Here is a 20,167-nt window from a genome sequence, read left to right on the forward strand (position 1 = left end):
TTTGCATCGCCCACAAGGAAAAAAACTCGGAAGGATATAGGAACGGTAAGAAGATGTCTCCATTCAAAACATGGGTTAGTCATAATAGGACACTTGTGTGATAGCCTATAATCTGAAGTGAAATCTTGGCCGCCATCTAAGCGATTGTAAGCATGAACATCGTAATCCTAACTACGTGAATAAACATATAATCGATATCATTCATCAGATCTAAGTCAACTGCCTACATGAATGTGAACTATATTATGGTCCTTGCAGAGGAAATATTAGAAAGTTACGAACAACAACGACAACACCATTAGAGATCACGAGAAGCAATTCTTTTGGTGTTCCCTTTCTGCTTGGCCATTAGAGATCACGAGAAGCAATTCTTTATGCATGAACAAACATGAGAGAAAACCACATTCTTTTGACCTGTTGTTCCCTTTCTGCATCAATCGTTCATGTGAATTAGAATAATCAATCAGCTCAGTAGGGCATGTGCACATGTACCTGTGAAGTTAATCGGAGGGAAAAGACGGACACACATCAACTCTGTCCGGGAATTTCAGAGCACAAGTACATTAGGAATTTCGAAGTTGGAAAAGAAAATCACAAATCCCAGTTAGGGAGCTGCGATCAATTCCTATACTGCATGTTTTAATCATGACTGTCTGAATAAAAATGTTAAATAGGAGAGAGAGAAAATGTACCAGATATATTCAATAATTTAAGTAATATCGTGGTATACAAAAGATGGATCGCACCAGCCATTTGAAGAAAACAATCGCCACAATGTGCAGGAACACCATATTCCCCTTGGCTTGCAACGCAAAAAGCAGGCCTCCAACATATTATTACAGCTTCAAACGTGAACATCACAAAGCAAACAGAAAAGTATGCATATCATCAACATACTATAAGGATCCACTACAACATTGGAAGCACAGAAGTACTGTCAGCAGCGAGGGACCAAGATGCCATCAAACCTACACCCATAAAGCATGTCATGCAGCTGACCTTTGACAAAGATATCCCACAGATTCCCGTCTGATCCAGGGAATCAACGGGGTCCTCCTTGGTTACCCTATTCTGCATCATTTATCCCAAATTCAAAACAAAACTCAAATCGCAGACAAAAAGGCACACAACACACGAGCTAAATTATACTTGGAAGCAAGACCCACCGCCTTGAGATGGCCATGCCTGAAGAGGAAGAGCGCGGAAGCGGTGACGCAGCTAGAGTTGGCCGCCAAATTGACACCGCCGGTGAGCACGGTGGCGCCCATCTGTGTGGCATTCCGGCAAGCACCCTGCCCACGCTGCCTAGTGGCAGTGCGTACTTCTCCTCCTCCTCGACATCCACCATAGCTCGGACAACCCCGACCTCCCTCCCCGCCATTGCATTCTCCCGCACAACACCTCCGACCACATGACCACTTCCGTCGTGGTCTTGCATCTCCAGTGTTGGCGGGCTGCAGAGGAGACCGGGTTTCGGGCCTCCGCCATCACAGCCATCGCCTTGGAGAGAGGGCGGGGTGCAGCAGCGGCAGCGCTGGGATGGACCACAGCGAAGCACGACGAGGTGGTGGAGATAGGGAGGGGGAGATGGGCGATGGCGGTGGCCGTAGCGGCCATGGTGGATGAGGGAGCGAGGAGGTGGAGATCGTGTGGGTTCTTGGGGCATTGAACATGGAGAGATGGGAACGAGGGCGAGGGGTCGGGGGAGATTGGATCATGGGACGGGCGTTCGTGGGGCCGTGGGTTTTCCCCCCTCTTTTTTCTCGCTGCTTTTTCTGACGTGGGGTGGAAAGGAGCGATGCGGGCGATCGAGGCGGGGGGAGAAACGAGGTTGAACCATCACGACGTCCGATTCTGCTTTATTAATAGAGATAACTAGGGAAAAATAACTAAATGCACAGGTAGAGAAAAAAAATGCACAGGCTTGAAGCATCACGGTGCAGTGGTGAAGTAGTAGGCTCATAACTGGGGAAAAATAACTAAATGCACAGGTAGAGAAAAAACATGCACAGGCTTGCATCACGGTGCAGTGGCGAAGTAGTAGGCTCAGGCCCAAGCGGCCAGGCACGTGTGGACGAGCTAGGACGGAGACACACACGTCAATAAAACAAAACAACAAAATAGGAGAGAACCTAGGATCGAGCCCGAGACCTGCTGGATAGATGCACAATCTGAACACCATTGGGACAACAGTATGTTGGTGATAAGAGTGGGGCTAGGACCAACATGAAAAAGAACAAGGGCTTGATCTAAGTGAGCCAAAATTGGTGCAAAAAGTTGATGAAAAATTAATACGGGCGCCTGGGATTTGATCCCAGGACTCCTCGAATACGTGCATAGGCAGTTAACCAGATGGACTACGATAGAGCTGTGCTAAGAAATGCCTTGCGCTCGAGATGAACTGCGCTCTGGCATTGACCTGACGAAACTGAAAACGGAAACAGAGATGGCTCGCTCTGTGGTCGTGGCTGGACGCAAACGAGCAACGTAACTTGCTGATGCGGCAAGGCAAGGGTGAGTGTGCATGTGGAATAACTGAAACAACAACAAAAAGGAAAAGGGAGAGAGCTGGGTTTGAACCCAGGACCTCACGGATGGATGCATCGCTACTAGCAACTGCGCTAGCTGCTTGTTAGTGGAGGAAAAGAGCCATGACTCCTTTTGAAGCAAAAGGCCTGCCTTCCTCTCCAGCGAACACACGGGGTACTCGGAGGTGTCGTCGGCAAGCAAACGCGGCAGCGACTGCGGCTAGAAGACAACGGCGGGCGTGCGGAAACTGGTGAAGGTGTGCATGCAGCGACTCGAGCTCGAGCTCGCGCTCAACTCGGGCGCGGGCATGGCGAAATGGCGGCGACAGGCGCTAGGTGGGCATGGGGAGGATTACGGGCGAGCTGCAGTGTGCGGGTGTGCAGATGCGTGTGCGCGTGGTAGGATGGAGGCAAGAGCAGAAGCTCCACGAGCTTGCGCTCGGGCGCTGGCGTGAGAGCACGGCAACCGTGCCTCAAAACATGCGTGCGCCGCATACACGAAGAAAATGATGACAGGAAGGAGCTGGGAGACGCGGCTGCTCACCATGGGGGTGTTGCTAGAGTCGTACAAGGTCGAGGCTGACCGGACACGGCGGGGGAAAGCGCTGACCGACGGCGCTGGTTGACCGGAGGAAGAAGACGACGTAGAGGACGTCGTGGAAGGAGCTACGGGGGCCATGTGGACGCGTGCGTAGTCGAACAAGACAACGACGAGGCTCACAAGGCTCCGGACGAAGAAGGTGGCGGCTGCTTGGGGTCACGCCGGAGAGGAGCTCGGGCTCCCTCTCGGCTATGGCGACGGGTTGGCGTGGCGGCGTAGGTGGACTTACCTTGGCGGCAGCAGGATGAGGAGGAGGGGGAAATGGAAGGAGGAGGAACCTAGGGTTTGAGAGGCAGGTTTTATAGGGCGTGGAGAGGAACTCCGGCCGTCAAATCATAGAGGCGGCCGACGTGGCGCCCCTGGATGTGCGTCGTACAGAGGTAGGGGACGACCCTATGCTGGAGGACTGGTGAGCTGCGCTGCGAGGCTGATGTTGGGCCACTGGTGCTGGCTGCAGGTTAGGGGAAGGCCCAAGTGCAGCGCCCAGATAAGGAAAAGGTAATTCCCTTTTCTCTGTTTTTATAATAAACAGATTTCAGAAAAGGAAAAGAAGGGGGAGCTAGGGAGGGAATTTGAAAGATATAAGAATATACTCATGCTCCTGGGAACATGCAAGATTTAATGAAATTGGTTTGGCAGATTTACATACAGAAAATTTTAAACAAGTTTGAATTTCATTCAAACTTGAGTAAATTCTTAGCCCAACCAAAACAACTTTAAAAGAGATGAAATTTTATAGAGAGGGTGTAAGCATGGTGCACTAGCATAAGGAAAATAATGAACATTTATGGGGGCAGGGAAGAAATCACTTGCATGAAGAAATAAAAGAAGAGGAAGAAGAAGGTGACGGTGCAGTTTGAGAGAGAGATAGCAATGGGGTTGATAGATACAACATGAATAGAGCAAGACAACATCATGAAGAATGCAATGCACATGGTGATCATGATGGAATGCAAAATGACAAGGGAACAATGCAACAAAACAATGATGAGCATGGCATATGCAACAAATAAAGGAACAATGCAAAACAAGATGATAATGGCAAACACACCATGACCAAGAAGCAAAACACAAGGATGGAATGGCACTATCATGAACATGGCAACAAACAATTGAAACACATGACAACAACTAAGATAAATGGAAGGCAACTGGAGCATTGGTCTCGTGGCGTTACAACACTCCCCCACTAACAAGAGATCTCGTCCCGAGATCTTAGGAACAAGACGGAAGAGGAGTAGGAAAACAAAGTTGCCTCTTGGATAATTGAGTGAAACCAAAGAACCTTGAGAGGTTTAAAAACTTGGAAGATAGGGTACAACAGAGGCGAATGATATTGAGCCTCTCTGGTAAAATGAGGAAAGCAAGGAATACGACGAGAACCAAGAGCTTAAGTGACAAGAGGGACGTTGAAACCACTCCGGTTAAGCGGTATAAACAAGGAATAAGAATAATAAAATTTAGACAGCACCCCGGTTAACATGGATGGAATAGAACATGAACTTCACAAGATGGACAAAAGAGGAAAAGATACTTGAGCTCCTCCAACAAGAATCTTGATGAACACTTGAAGAATGAATTAAATCCTTATGAACCACCATGAAGAACTCCGGTGACAAAAGGATTATGAGATAGAATTCGAGGATGAAAAGAATAAGATTAAAGCCTTGCGGTGATTTAGATGGAGCTTCGCAACGAGACAAGCGAGAAAACTTGGAACTCCGGAAAAGAAAAGATGAACAACTTAGAACCGAGAGATTATTCATCATGAACAATCTCCGAAGGAAGGAATTAATTGACCATGATTAAATAAGAATAAGAATTACGTTATGCTTATCCTCATCAACTTTAATTGATGACAAACGGATTTGCATACTGCTTATTCTTGTTGAAAAAGATTGAGCAGAGATATAGCGCATGCTTGGGAAAATCTTCAACGAGCCACCGGTAGGATTTGAAGGAACGAATGAATTGATATTATTATAAAGGAAAAAGGAATCTTAAACGAACCACCGTAAGAATTTGAAAATGAATGAACAAAGAGAATGAATCACCGGTGAGAATTAGAAGAAAAAATATGCATGAGGGGATTTAGATGCAAAAGAACGAAGAGACAACGAGCTGATTAAACAGTACTTGACAGATGCGCCGGGATAATTGGATAACGATAGCTGGAATGTGAGGACGAAGAATTCCTCTGGAATGATGTCCTCCGGTGAAACAAAATAGAAATCAACTCCTGAAATACTCCGGATGGTTAAGAAAAGGAATATCTGACAAATGGAATAAATCAAGAGGATAACATGAAGCTAGAACCACGAATCTACGAGAGAACGACCAAGGTTTAGAGGGAAAACTCTTCTTCGATCTTCAAATAATGACGGGAAACACCACCAAAAATTGTTTAGATACTCCGGGAGAATGAAAAGAGGAAAGGTTGAACCAAAGATGAAAAGAATTTGAAAGCGGTCTTGGAGAAGGCATGTGACTGATGAAATTCATTCTTACGTCAAACTCCGAAAAGAATTAGGAATGGCTCCGGAATAATTAGAAGAGTCAGGTAAGATCCTGGGAAAATACCTGTGGGTTAGGGCCCACTGAAAAGAAACACCATTGAAAAAGGATTGAAGAGGAGATGATGCACTGGAACAACTGAAATATTTGAATGAGGTGACAACCTCGAATTAATTGGAACACAGACGAATCTCATGAGATGTCTTGAGCACTCCGGAAGGATAAACTGGTGAGAGGCGAACGATCAAGAGGAAACATTTGAGCCGTTAGAAAGAATATGATCAACACCGAAAATTGGAATTGAATCCACCGGAAAAGAAAGAGATGAAGAAAGACGAACTAGACAAGAAATCACCGATTGAAACAATTGACGAAAGATTGAAGGGGCTCCGCACGAATGAAATTGATGCTCGAAAGAGACTCGGGCTCCGGGAAGAAGAGGGTGGGAGGGCGGGAAAAACAAAGGCAACTTGGAAGGGAGAACTGACGAATAACTTGAAGAGAAAACACCTATTGAAATAATTGAGGAAAGAATGCAAAGACTTCGCATGAGTAGGATGGATACTCGATTACGGGCTCCGACTCTGAGAAAGAAAAAAAAGGTCGATGGGTGGGAAAAAGAAAACAACTGAGGATTGAACTTGGCAAAGATGAAGAGGCTCGAGTCAACTTGACGAGAAATGCACCGGATGAAAAGGAGCTAAGAACCAGCGAACGAAAAAAACTAACCACGTGATCCTAAGGAAGAGGAGTAATTCAAAACACCTACGTCAAGATTCCTCACCAGAGCGACGAAAGGGCTGAGGAGTAAAAAGAATTCCTACTCTCCGATATAACTAAACTCCGAAAACAGTTTTCTTCTAGACTCGACAACGGCCAACTACGAACAATCAAGGGGGCTCCTATGGTCGGTCGAGGCTCTGATACCAACTTGTCACGTCCAATATGCGACCCCATCCTAAAGGAACTCGAAGGTCCCACCAAGGATAGAAGCGCATATTGGAGACGCTTTTGCAAGGTGGATATCATTACATCGTACCAATACATAATAGTTGGGGATACATACAAAAGGCATACAATGCCACATGAATACAACAACATCATACATAAGAGCAACATCCTACGATGGATGAAACACAAGCAGAAACTCAAACAACATCCACCCTACTAGCCTAGACTGCCGACCAGGAACATATCCCCTGAACGACGAAGCGGAAGAAGAACTCAAAGCAAGCAAGCATCACTCCCATGTCATGATCATCGTATTACCTGTACCTGCAACTATTGTTGTAGTAATCTGTGAGCTACGAGGACTCAGCAATCCCATTACCATGGGTTTCAAGACTAGCAAAGCTTAATGGGTATGGAAAGGATAAGTGGTGAGGTTGCAGCAAGCGACTAAGCAATGTATGGTGGCTAACTTACGAGTACAAGAATAAGATGAGGAGCTACGCAAATGGTCGCAAATTAGTAATGATCAAGAAGTGATCCTGAACTACTTACGTTCAAAGATAACCCCACCGTGTTCTCTTCTCGACCCACTCGAAAAGAGACCGTCATGGTTACACATGTGGTTGGTGTATTTTAATTCGAATCTGGTGTCAAGTTCTCTACAACCAGACATTAAAAATTCCCATCTGCCACATAACCGCAGGCACGGCTTTCGAAAGTTTAAACCCTGCAGGGGTGTCCCAACTTAGCCCATTATAAGCTCATGATCCGCGGAGACAATCCTCCATTGCGGGACATCCGATCAGACTCGGGATCCCGGTGCACAAGACATTTCGACAATGGTAAAACTAATCCAGCAAAGCCTCCGGACGTGTCGACACCCTGATAGTAGCCGCGCGTATCTCGTCTCAGGCCACGATGGATGAGCTATGCGTACAGGTGCCAAAATAACCCAGGTTGCCCTGAGGCGGTCCCGCACACTGATCTAGTTTGGGACCAACACCATCAGCACAGGCCCCTCCCTGCTATGTAGAAAAGAATCCTTGGGTTCATGACACCCTATGCAAATTAATTATTTCGTTTTAAGTATTATTTTGGAAAATGTTAAAAGCAATGTTGGGCCTGCTGGAAGAGTTTTATTCAAAGTGAATTGTCAAGAGGGGCCTATAAACCCATACCATGTTAGGGACACAAAATCAAGGAACATAACACCGGTATGACGGAAACTAGGGCGGCAAGAGTGGAACAAAACACCAGGCATAAGGCCGAGCCTTCCACCCTTTACCAAGTATATAGATGCATTAATTAAATAAGAGATATTGTGATATCCCAAAATAATCCTGTTCCAACATGGAGCAATCTTCAACTTCACCTTCAACTAACAACGCCATAAGAGGGGCTGAGCAAAAGCGGTAACATAGCCAAACAACGGTTTGCTGGGAAGGGTGAAAAGGTTAGAGGCTGACATGGCAATTTGGGAGGCTTGATAAGCAAGTGATAGGTAGCGCAGCATAGTGATAGAACAAAGCAACTAGCATAGCAATGATAGTAGTGAGATCCAAGGTGACGGTCATCTTGCCTGAAATCACGCTAGGAATAAGAAAGAGTCCATGAAGAAGACGAACCAAGCGTAGTCGAACAAATCCTCACGATCGCAACGAAACAGGAACTATCGAGAAGAAGCACAACCGAAAAGAAGCAAACAACATGGTAAACACACAACACATAAACATGGCATGATGCTCAACCAAGTATGATGCATGGCAAGGCTATATGATGCTACTCATGGCAAGAGATGAAGCATAATTAATCTACCTATCTAGGCAATTTTAAATGAGGCCGGAACAACAAACAACAATTCCGGGAAATCCCCATATGTATATTTCGAATTTGGTACTGTTCTGCCTAAACAATACTTTGATGTTGTTAAACACGAAAATAAAGTGCACCAAGTTAATCTATGCATTTTTCCACCCAATTTACATATAAAGAACATTTAATTCTGAGCTGCGGTTATTTAGTTATGAAATAAACCATTTTAACATGTCATCTATGCAAATTAATGCAAACAACAGTTTTAAATATTTTAACATGGATGAAAGTTGGATATTGTGAAACTACATGGAAATCTGAGCAAGATGCATATGTGACATGTTTCAATCCGATGCATGATTATTTAAATATGAGCAAAGCAATTAAATGGCATTTTCTACAATTATCCAATAACTGGAAAAAATAACTAAATGCACAGGCAGAGAAAAAAACATGCACAGGCCCGAAGCATCACGGTGCAGTGGCCCAGTAGTAGGCTCAGGCCCAAGCGGCTAGGCACGTGTGCACGATCTAGGACGGAGATACACACGTCAATAAAACAAAAAAAGGAGAGAACCCTGGATCGAACCCAAGACCTGCTGGATAGACGCACAATCTGAATACCATTGGGACGGGCGCCTGGGATTTGATCCCATGACTCCTCAGATACGTGCATAGGTAGTTAACCAGATGGACGACGATAGAACTGTGCTAAGAAACACCTTACGCTCGAGATGAACTGTGCTCTGGCGTTGACCTGACAAAACTGAAAACGGAAACAGAGATGGCTCGCTCTGTGGCCGTGGCTGGACGCAAACGAGCAGCGGAACTTGCTGATGCAGCAATGGTGAGTGTGCATGTGGAATAACTGAAACAACAACAAAGAGGAAAAGGGAGGGAGCTGGGTTTGAACCCAGGACCTCACGGATGGATGCATCGCTACTAGCAACTGCGCTAGCTGCTTGTTAGTGGAGGAAAAGAGCCGACTCCTTTTGAAGCAAAAGGCCTGGCCTTCTTCTCCAGCAAACGAGTAAATTGCTGAAAGCCACCACATTTGTGGCTAAGGTACTCCAAAACCACCACTTTTACCAGAAATCACAAAAAACCACCACTTCCGCGGCAAGTGAGTAACAAAATGCACTAAACGAGCTGCCAGCCGTGACTAAGTGAAAAACTGACATGCCTGGCCCACATGCCAGGCTGACTTGGCAAAGAATAAACACGTAGACAGGTCACTAGGCTCTGGCATTTCGTCGAGTACTTCCTGTGCACGCACAACACCTACTCCGTCGGTCCAGCTCTTCTCCGGCGATGCTGCCCCTCCGTTTGCAACCCGACGAGCTCCGCCCCTCCTCTACACACAGCGAGCCGGTCCCCTCTCACCAGGCCGCCCCACTCACTAGCACGTCCTCTGCAGAGAAGAGCCGACGTGTGTCGTCGGTGTCGCGCACCACCAGCACGCCGCCGGCGCCGGAGCCTGCGAAGAAGTCCGCTAGCCGCGCCTTGGGGTTCCTGGTGCGCCGTTGCCACCAGCGTTGCCACGGTGAGCAGCACACCTTCCTCTCCTCAGGCTACTGTGGCTCTTGTGCCGGCGCTCGCGAGGAAGACATGGAGAGAGTCGACGTGCGTCGTCGGTGTCGCGCGCCACCAGCACGCCGCCGGTGCCGGAGCCCGTGAAGAAGTCCACTAGCCGCGCCTTGGGGTTCCGGGTGCGCCGTCGCCACCAGTGTTGCCACGGCGAGCAGCACACCTTCCCCGCCTCTGACTCCCATGGCTCTCGTGACGGCGCTCGCGAGGAAGACAGGGATGGGAGAGGTTGCCTGTGGCATGAGGGGAAGGAGCTCGCCTCTAGCCGTGGCCAGCAGCAGTGGCTGCTGTAGCGGGGCGGGGCATCGAGGCCGGGAGGAGCTCGCCCGACCTTAGCTTGTCGGTGCTGCAATCCCACCAGATCTAGGAGAAATGGGGGAGGCAGGGCATGGCTCCACCGGCAGCGTGGAGTGCCGACACCGGCGGGCGGCTTCTGCCGGATTAGGAGAAGGAGGGGAGCTAGGCGGGGCGCGACCTGCTTCTCTCTGCTCGGCCATGGCGGGGCGGCTGTGATTTCGCTTTAGCGAGAAGAAGGAGAGGAAAGAGAAGACAAGATGTGTGGCTGGCAGGTGGGACCCCGTCCACCTCAGCAGGTCAAACATTGACTACGACTAGTCTTTGCCACATCAGCCCGAATAGACGGGTCCCACACATCAGTTTTGCTGTTAGATGCGTTCAATTCCAAATCAGTGTGATTTGTTACTCACTTGCCACGGAAGTGGTGGTTTTTTGTGATTTCTGGCAAAAGTGGTGGTTTTGGAGTACCCTATCCACAAATATGGTGGCTTTTAGCAATTTACTCCCAGCGAACACAGGGGGTACTCGGAGGCGTCGTCGGCGAGCAAACGCGGCAGCGACTGCGGCTAGAAGACAACGGCGGGCGTGCGGAAACTGGTGAGGGTGTGCGTGCAGTGACTCGAGCTCGAGCTCGCGCTCGACTCGGGCGTGGTCATGGAGAGATGGCGGCGACAGGCCCTAGGTGGGCATGGGGAGGATTACGGGCGAGCTATGGTGTGTGGGTGTGCAGATGCGTGTGCGCGTGGTAGGACGAGGCAAGAGCAGAAGCTCCACGAGCTTGCGCTCGGGCGCTGGCGTGAGAGCACGACAACCGTGCCTCAAAACATGCGTGCATCGCGTAAACGAAGAAAATGATGACAGGAAGGAGCTAGGAGACGCGGCTGCTCACCATGGGGGTGTTGCTAGAGTCGTACGAGGTCGAGGCTGACCAGACACGGCGAGGGAAGGCGCTGACCGACGGCGCTGGTTGACCGGAGGAAGAATACGATGTAGAGTGTTAGAATAAATCCGAGGCATACCGTTGATCATCCGAGGACCAAGCAATCACACGAGCACTACACCGAGATTTGTTGACGAGGTTCACCGATATGGCTACATCCCCGGGGCTTGACTATGGGCGCTCCTCCCATGACACCGCTACAATACCGCACCCGGTCGCCTCGGACACCGGCACATGCCGCCGGCTTCCCCCGCGTTCCGGTGCTATTATGTTGGCATAGGTTACATCGTGTGTCTACCCCTGCTATATATGAGAGGCCTAGGATACTAGTGTCCTACTAGGACACGACTCCACATCCTATGTAAAGACGATACAACTACAAGTCCAATTGTAACCTACCTTGTACACTATATTCGACACAACTCTAACAAACTCCACCTTGGCGAATATTCTCCACCACCTTGAATTCGTCAATGCGTCAAACTTCCATGTACATTGGACTTGAGCTTATCCCATGAGTACCGCTGCTACTCCAAAGACTCCATGTGACTCCACCTGCAACTTGTAGTCCCTTCTTTTCTTGACCACGGTCAACACTCGAGCAAAATTAAGTTTCTTGTTACTCTATGTACTCCCAACTTCCAGAGCATCCGTCCAACGCCATCACACACTGATCACTGACCTGCGTGAAAGTGAACAACTCACATATTGGGTGTCACACATAAGAGTTACCTGAACTCAACATCACCACTCCTTTCTTGACCGCCTGTCTGAAACTTGAAAGAATTTCACCGTTGCTTGTAGTCATCCGGAGTCAAATTCGCAGTTGTCTCACCACATGTATGACCACCAGAGCCCTGCCCCGTCTCCATGTCCCGTGCATGCCGCACGCCTCGCCTCTATTACCGCGTCGAGCCTCCACTGTCCTGGTCGAGCCTCAAGGGTCGCAAAACCCACACCACTCAACCTCCACTGCAGAGTACCACCGATCATCACCGACCGATGACGAGTTTCACGCTTCCATCAGACCACTGGGCTCCAGTCCAAACTGCATGTCACTCGCTTTTCCCGCTGAATAGGCTTCGATTCTTTGGATCCTTACACCGTAGCCCCTCAATCCAGCTCCACCTTCAACATGACTCCATGGTAGATGATCAGTCCACCCTTTTGCACCCCGTTGACTCAAGCTCTCATGTGCGCACCGTCTTGAATCAATCCCGCGCCAGTCTTGTCGAAGCCACACAAGCCCTCGGGCCTGCGCCACGTGTTTCCACGCCCAGAAGTCGGTCACCATCAGCATCACGCTCCTAAGTCGTCGTCGCTGATCCCACCACCGTCTTCTGTACCAACTGACTTGCGTCGATCCGTCAGACTGTCCAGTCCGACCCAGCCGAACATATCCGACTGCACGACATGCTCCAAACTCCACGAGGCTTATACACATGTCGTTATCCTTGCCACACACACCATTGACCCTCACGCTACCATCCTCGTACACAACCATGTACAAATAAATAAAGCCAAACTCCACCATATAAGCCTTCCCGTGTGCACTCCACTGCGAAGATCAATGGAAAAATCTCCAAACTCCAACACATGCATCTGTAGGCTCTTGGTCCATTAGCTTTTCCAACCGATAGCACCTAAGTCTCTTGTGTAGAGCATATTTTGTTCTCAACAAATCCTCGCTCTTTGTGGTCACACCAGCAGCATCAATTGGCCGCTCCTTGAGCCGGCCACGTACTAAACAGCTTCCCAAGTGCCGCAGCAGACCGCATCGCTTCCCTGGGTGCTGCACACGCGCTCCTTTAGCAGCCACGTGCTTTACCAGGCCACCTGCCCTTAGTGCCACGCCTGCACTTGGGCCTCGCTTGGCCCTCGCGCCCCCGCAGCTTGCTCGGCCTGCTGCCTCTACCAAACCAATCCAGCGATCGATCTCCTGAAGACTCCGCTGCTTGCACGTTCCGCCGTCGCCGCTCCGACATCGACGTGGAAATCTCGCCGATAACTCTGCTCCTGTTGCGGTTCCTGCTGTAGGTCGAGATCTTGCCTGTTTCGATTGCTTTCGTGGACGAAACGACCGATCAATTACGCTGCCTGTTTCTTGTCGACGGACGTCACCGTGACAACTTCCGCAGCCACTATCTTCTCACATCCTCCTCTTCCAAATCAACATCACGGCCTCAAATCAAACCTTGCTCATGATACCACTTGTTAGAATAAATCCGAGGCATACCATTGATCATCCGAGGACCAAGCAATCACACGAGCACGACACCGAGATTTGTTAACGAGGTTCACCGATATGGCTACATCCCCGGGGCTTAACTATGGGCGCTCCTCCCATGACACCGCTACAATACCGCACCCGGTCGCCCTGGACACCGGCACATGCCGCCGGCTTCCCCCGCGTTCCGGTGCTATTATGTTGGCATAGGTTACATCATGTGTCTACCCCCGCTATATATGAGAGGCCTAGGATACAAGTGTCCTACTAGGACACGACTCCACATCCTATGTAAACACGATACAACTACAAGTCCAACTGTAACCTACCTTGTACACTATATTCGACACAACTCTAACATAGAGGACGTCGTGGAAGGAGCTACGGGGGCCATGTGGACGCGTGCGTAATCGAAGAATACGACGACGAGGCTCACAAGGCTCCGGACGAAGAAGGCGGCGGCTACTTGGGGTCACGCCGGAGAGGAGCTCGGGCTCCCTCTCGGCTATGGCGACGGCTTGGCGTGGTAGTGCGGGTGGACTTACCTTGGCGGCTGCAGGATGACGAGGAGGGGGAAAATGGAAGGAGGAGGAGCCTAGGGTTTGAGAGGCAAGTTTTATAGGGCGTGGAGAGGAACTCCGGCCGTCAAATCATAGAGGCGGCCGACATGGCACCCCTGGATGTGCGCCGTACAGAGGTAGGGGGCGACCCTGTGCTGGAGGACTGGTGGGCTGTGCTGCGAGGCTGCTGTTGGGCCACTGGTGCTGGCTGCAGGTTAGGGGAAGGCCCAAGTGCAGCGCCCAGATAAGGAAAAGGTAATTCCCTTTTCTCTGTTTTTATAATAAATAGATTTCAGAAAAGGAAAAGAAGGGGGAGCTAGGGAGTGAATTTGGAAGATATAAGAATATACTCATGCTCCTGGGAACATGCAAGATTTAATGAAATTGGTTTGGTGGATTTACAGACAGAAAATTTTAAACAAGTTTGAATTTCATTCAAACTTGAATAAATTCTTAGCCCAACCAAAACAACTTTATAAGAGATGAAATTTTACAGATTGGGTGTAAGCATGGTGCACTAGCATCAGGAAAAGAATGAACATTTATGGGGGCAGGGAAGAAATCACTTGCATGAAGAAATAAAAGAAGAGGAAGAAGAAGGTGGCGGTGCAGTTTGAGAGAGAGATAGCAATTGGGTTGATAGATACGACATGAATAGAGCAAGACAACATCATGAAGAATGCAATGCACATGGTGATCATGATGGAATGCAAAATGAAAAGGGCACAATGCAACGTAACAATGATGAGCATGGCATATGCAGCAAATAAAGGAACAATGCAAAACAAGATGATAATGGCAAACACACCATGACCAAGAAGCAAAACACAAGGATGGAATGGCACTATCATGAACATGGAAACAAACAATTGAAACACACGACAACAACTAAGATAAATGGAAGGCAACTAGAGCATTGGTCTCGGGGCGTCACTAAAATCTCCTGAGAGGTCTGAATTAGTCCAAGCCTATGCAGAATGCCTACATATGCCACTTGAACTTTGGAGGGGTAGGCTGATGGATCGTTGGGCTGGGATGAAGTTACATATAGTGTGTTTTGTCACAAGAAGAAATGCAGTCGAAAGCATAATTACCTTACATTGTTAATGTATATGGTATGAAGAAAACGGAACTTGTTTTACCTTTTTTTCTAATTTGTAACTCTTCTTACCTATATTTGGCAGAGGTACAATGGTTATTGACTTATACTCCCTCCATTCCAAAATAGATGACTCAACTTTATACTAACTTTAATAGAAAGTTGGGTCATCTATTTTGGAACGGAGGGAGTATGTTCTATTTCTGACCCAACAAATCTAATATGCAAGGATAACAATAAAATCAAAATGATCAAAAGTTAAAATACATGTGCATGCTTCATGAGTTATGTATACTTCTGAATCTATTTTTACCTCTACTATCTGATACGTTGAATAGTGCATGCTCTACTCTTGCATGCCACATCTGCCTGTACTATGCTGTTATTTATAATTTCGGGGGAACTGATATCTTGATTATAGGAAGTGGATAGGAAAACCCCTGATTAGTATAGGGAGTACAGGATAACATGGTCCAGCTCACCATCGTAGGCTGCAGGCTGGTTGGTAACAAGCGGAGACAGACTAAGGGCATCTCCAGCCGTTGGCCCCCCAGGGGCGTCTAAAAGCGCCGCTTGGGGGGTGAGCCGGCGCAAAAAAGGGCCCTGGGGCGAGTCGGTCCCCGGCCATCGGCCCCCAGGGCCACCCCCAGGCGCGTATTAAAAAAATGGAAGGGCCGTTCGGCGAAGTTATGATAAAAAGTAGTTAAATTTTGGCTAAACATGGCAAATTTCGGTGAAATTCGCGCATTTTCATTACATTAACCTAATCTAAAAAAGAAAGGGGCTGAAGTCGTCGCCGCCGTCACCGCCATCGTTGTCGTCGGCCTTCTCCTCCTTGACGTGGGCGCCCCTGCTGGACCCGGCGTCGCCATGGCGGACTGGCGGCGGCGCGTCGTCGTCGTCGTCGCATAGGATGACGACCCCGTCTTCATCGCGGCCGCGTAGGCGCTCCTCGAAGCGGCGCAGGGCGGCGCGCTGGCGCTCCTTCACCTTCTCCCGGCGTGCCTTCTCCATCGCAATGGAGTCCTGGCACGCCCATTCTAGGGCCGCGTCGTCGTCGTCGAACTCCGCCTTCACCGGCGCCAACCCCGGCTCCATCTTTGGCTTGACGAAGCGCGGAGGAGCCGACGAGGAGGAGGCGCGCCGGCCGCCCTCGTTGATGACGATGCCGGCGCTGCGAGTGCGCCGGCCGAGCGGCGACTCCACCGCGGGCTCGGCCTTGACGCCGAGCAGGGCCGGAGTGCCGGAGGAGTGCGATGAGGATCGGGAGGTGGAAGAGGAGGAGGAGGACCCGAACCTCCTTGGCGCCCATGGCCCGACGCGTCGGTGCAGCGCCGAGGGGGTACGCCAACGGCGGGTCGTTGCCGCCCTCGAGGTACGTGAGCACGCCCTCGAGTGTGCGGCCGGGGACGCCCCACCAGAGGTGGCGCCCCTCGCTGCTCTGCCGGCCGCCGACCACCGGCACGCCGTTGGTGGACGCCAATCGCTGCTGCTGGCGGCACTCGAAATACGCCGCCCAGGCTGCGTGGTTGTCGGTGGCGTACTGGGGGAGGGAGAGTTGGGCGTCGGTGAGGGATGCGCACACGATCTCGACCTCCTCGGCGAAGTACTTCGGCTTCTCCACGGCGTCGGGCAACGGGGGAATGGGCACTCCCCCGGCGCTGAGTCTCCACCCCGTTGGCCCGGCGCGCATGTCCGGCGGCGCCGGGATGTTCGCTTGGAACAGGAGCCAGGACTCCTGTTCGCGGAGCGAACGGCGGCCGAAGCCGTTGGCCGCCGCCTCGTCTCCGGGGAAGCGTTCTGCCATGGCGACGGCGGGGCTGGGCGGGCTCGGGAGAGGTAGAGGGAGGGGCTGGGCGGCGGCGCTCGGGAGAGGCAGGAAGAGGGAGGGGCTGGACGGCGGCGAGGGGCGGGGCTGGTGTGGGCACAGGCGAGTGGAGGCCGCCGGCTTTTATAGCCGGGTCGCGCCCGTGTGTAAGCATGCGAGGGAGGGGAGGCATCGGCGCGCCGTCCCGTGAAGCGCCGCCCGTGAGGAATCAATGGCAAGGCTGACCGGCGGCAGGCTTGCCACTGATTCCCGGCGGGAACCGAGGCCGTTGGGGGAAGACGAGGCGCCGAGTCGCTGACGCGGCTGGCCCGCATCTTTTTCACGCCAAAACAGCTCGCCCCGGCGCCCCCGGACGCCCCCCAGCGCGCCGGGTTCGGGCTGGGTCCGCCGGCGCTGTTTTCGGCCCAAGCCGGCGAAAATTGGGCTCCTGGGGGCGCGACTGGACCGTTTTTTCGGCGCCGGCGCGAAAAAATCGCCTGGAGAGGCCTTCCTGGGGCGCGGCTGGAGATGCCCTAAGAAAAAGGTGCCAATGATGGAGGTGTGTGTGTCCCCACTTTGCCCATCTGGGTAGACATGGAAGACCTTGCCACTAAGAGCTTCTTGCGAGGGCAAGAGGTAAACTGACGCTGAGTGTTGTGATCTGTGGGGAGTAGTGTGAGGTGTCCAGTGAAGGGACATGATTCAGGCAAGTAACTGTTACTATAGGAAAAGTCCCTTTAAAGTGATGTGCATAGCACAGTAAAATAGGAAAAGTTTAACCTTTGTTTTAGCTTGATTTTCTGTGCTATACTATATTTGGTTTTCCTTTATGTTTCCTGAGGTTGCAAAAGCCTTTGTAGCGATCAAAGATGAGGAGCAAAAATCATTGTTATTGCACTATGTGTATTTTTCCTCACTTCTAAATAAGAAATTCAATACGGTATTCGTGGTAGGTGAGAACAACATTATTTGTAAATTGTGCAATTTCATAGATTTGCAAAGGTTTTAAAATTGTGCCAAGTGATGGCAACACTAGATGTTGGACTGCTGTAACAACAAGGATGCTACAAGAGGTCTTTGTAAAAAAACGATGCTACAAGAGGTGCTTAAGGAGACACACACACCTTTGTCGAAGAGGATAAAAGCGGGAGAGAGGATTAATCTTACCGTTATATAAGTGGATCAATATAAATGGAAGCTACATGTCATCATGTTCAGTACATATTTTGGAATGAAAATTGTTTGATTAGAATTTAGTCTTTCCGTGACAACGCATGGGCATGTATGTGATGACCTAGAAGTACTATATTTGTGTCTGCAAAATTATGGTTACCCATAAAATTGTTTGCTTATTCATTGCAGCCTGTACACGTTTGCTTATTCTATCCTTGCATTTTTATGTTCGCTTATTCTATGCTTGCATTTTGTGTTCTTTTGTGTGTTTTCGTGAATCATAAACATGTCATGTCCTTATCTTCCTAATGTTGAAGTATTCACGCAAAGACTGAACTCCATCTATCTTTTGTTAACAAAAATGTTAAGTGTTTCTAATTTCCCTCCATGCAATTTGTGCATCTTTTCAACCTCCGTGAGCTCATGTAAGCTAGCTTTGTAACATGTGGCTGTAGGTGTAAATTGACCTGAACATAGAATAACATCCTAAATTGTAAAATACTAAAATTTCAAGCCGGTTTTATTTTGCCATCTTAATTTGTGGTTGAGGTAATCTTTCACTTTTTTGAGAAACTTCCAACCTATTCATCTTCAAATGATGGCAGTATAAAAAACAGTGACGATAATAAATTTTTTACAACTAGGTCCCTGGACCACCTACAGCGAGCACAAGCACTGGAGCGAGCCGAAGGTGCGCCGTCATCATCGCCCCTCCCTCGCTGGAGCCGGGCAAACCTTGTCGTAGTAGACAACCAAAAAGTCATCGTGCTAAGGCCCCATAGGACCATCGCACTAGAGCAGCAACCATTGTCGTTGAAGAAAGTCTTAGATCGGAAGGATCAAACCTGTATACACCAAAAATGAGGACGAATGAAGACCTGATCCAAACAGATCCATCGACGACCAACACCGACCGAATCCCGCGAGATCCGACGGAGACACACCTCCACACACTCTTTGACGATGCTAGAAGCATCATTAAGACGGGGATAGAACATGTGAGACATTGTTCCTACTAAGAGACATCGCCGCCACCGTACATCCCAACCCAGACGTTGAACCTAATAAGAACGATAATGGGGGCCCTTCTGCCGGTGGAGGTCGAGGTCCTCCGCATCTTTATGGCCCGAAGGCCATCAGAGAAATGGTATCATGGAGAAGGTGAAGTGGGCGTCATCCAATTTTAAAGGAGACGGCTCCAGCGAGAAATGTCCAACTATGAAGAAAACCGAGCAGGAAGAGAAGGGACCGGCAGGAACGGGGATGGGTGCCTCATGGGCTAGGGCTTTTTCTGTTGGAGATAACATGGTAGATAGTTCGGACAACCATATTTCTTCCCCGCATATGGTCTGGTGTTGGAGGAGCCTGGATCGTCCAGAAGGATGAGTTTTGGGGAACCCGATGGGTGCCCATTTGATGTTCAAACACGCACGGGTATATTAGTAGGAAATGAACTTTGATCTTGAAGATAATTTTAATCATTTGTTTGACTCATTTATATGCATTGTAGCCCGTAGCAACACACGGGCATTCTACTAGTCTCTACTCCTAATGGAGGAGTTGGTGAATAGTATCCATGGTTAATTTTCGTTGGTTATTTTTCATCTGGTTTTTTTCCACCTCCCACCACCCCTCGTATGTAACATTAGCTCCCTCCCACACACCGAACCGGTGGAGAAAAAAATCCAGAAAAAACAGCGCACATGCCCCGCTCCCTCAATCCCTAGCTAGTCGTCGCTCCTCTCCTCTTCTCCACCCGCCGCCGCCGCCACCGCACCTCAATCTCGAGCCATTTCCTTCTCTCCCTCTATACATCCTGCACTACCGCCGCTCCTACCCGGACCATCCACGCCCTTTTGACCCATGCACACCGCCTGCACTCCACACCTCCACGTGACGCCACCACACCAAGGGGCATGCTATGTCTTGAGCTTGCGTTGGTTTTCCTTGAAGAGGAAAGGGTGGTGCAGCAATAGTAGCGTAAGTATTTCCCTCAGTTTTTGAGAACCAAGGTATCAATCCAGTAGGAGGCTCCTCAAAAGTCCCACGCACCTACACAAATAAACAAAGA

General features: G+C 49.6%; 1 long non-coding RNA gene across 1 annotated transcript; it reads right to left on the reverse strand.

Annotated features, from left to right (window-relative positions):
* Nucleotides 1–803: 803 nt before the first annotated feature.
* On the reverse strand, nucleotides 804–1,725 carry LOC119335869. Its single transcript, XR_005162101.1, has 2 exons — nucleotides 1,167–1,725; nucleotides 804–1,071 (listed from the first exon to the last, which is right to left on the reverse strand). It is a non-coding gene; the product is annotated as an uncharacterized LOC119335869 (long non-coding RNA).
* Between the last annotated feature and the right edge of the window lie 18,442 nt (nucleotides 1,726–20,167).

This window comes from Triticum dicoccoides, chromosome 7B (genome assembly GCF_002162155.2).
Source record: "Triticum dicoccoides isolate Atlit2015 ecotype Zavitan chromosome 7B, WEW_v2.0, whole genome shotgun sequence".
In the NCBI taxonomy this organism is placed as follows: domain Eukaryota; kingdom Viridiplantae; phylum Streptophyta; class Magnoliopsida; order Poales; family Poaceae; genus Triticum; species Triticum dicoccoides.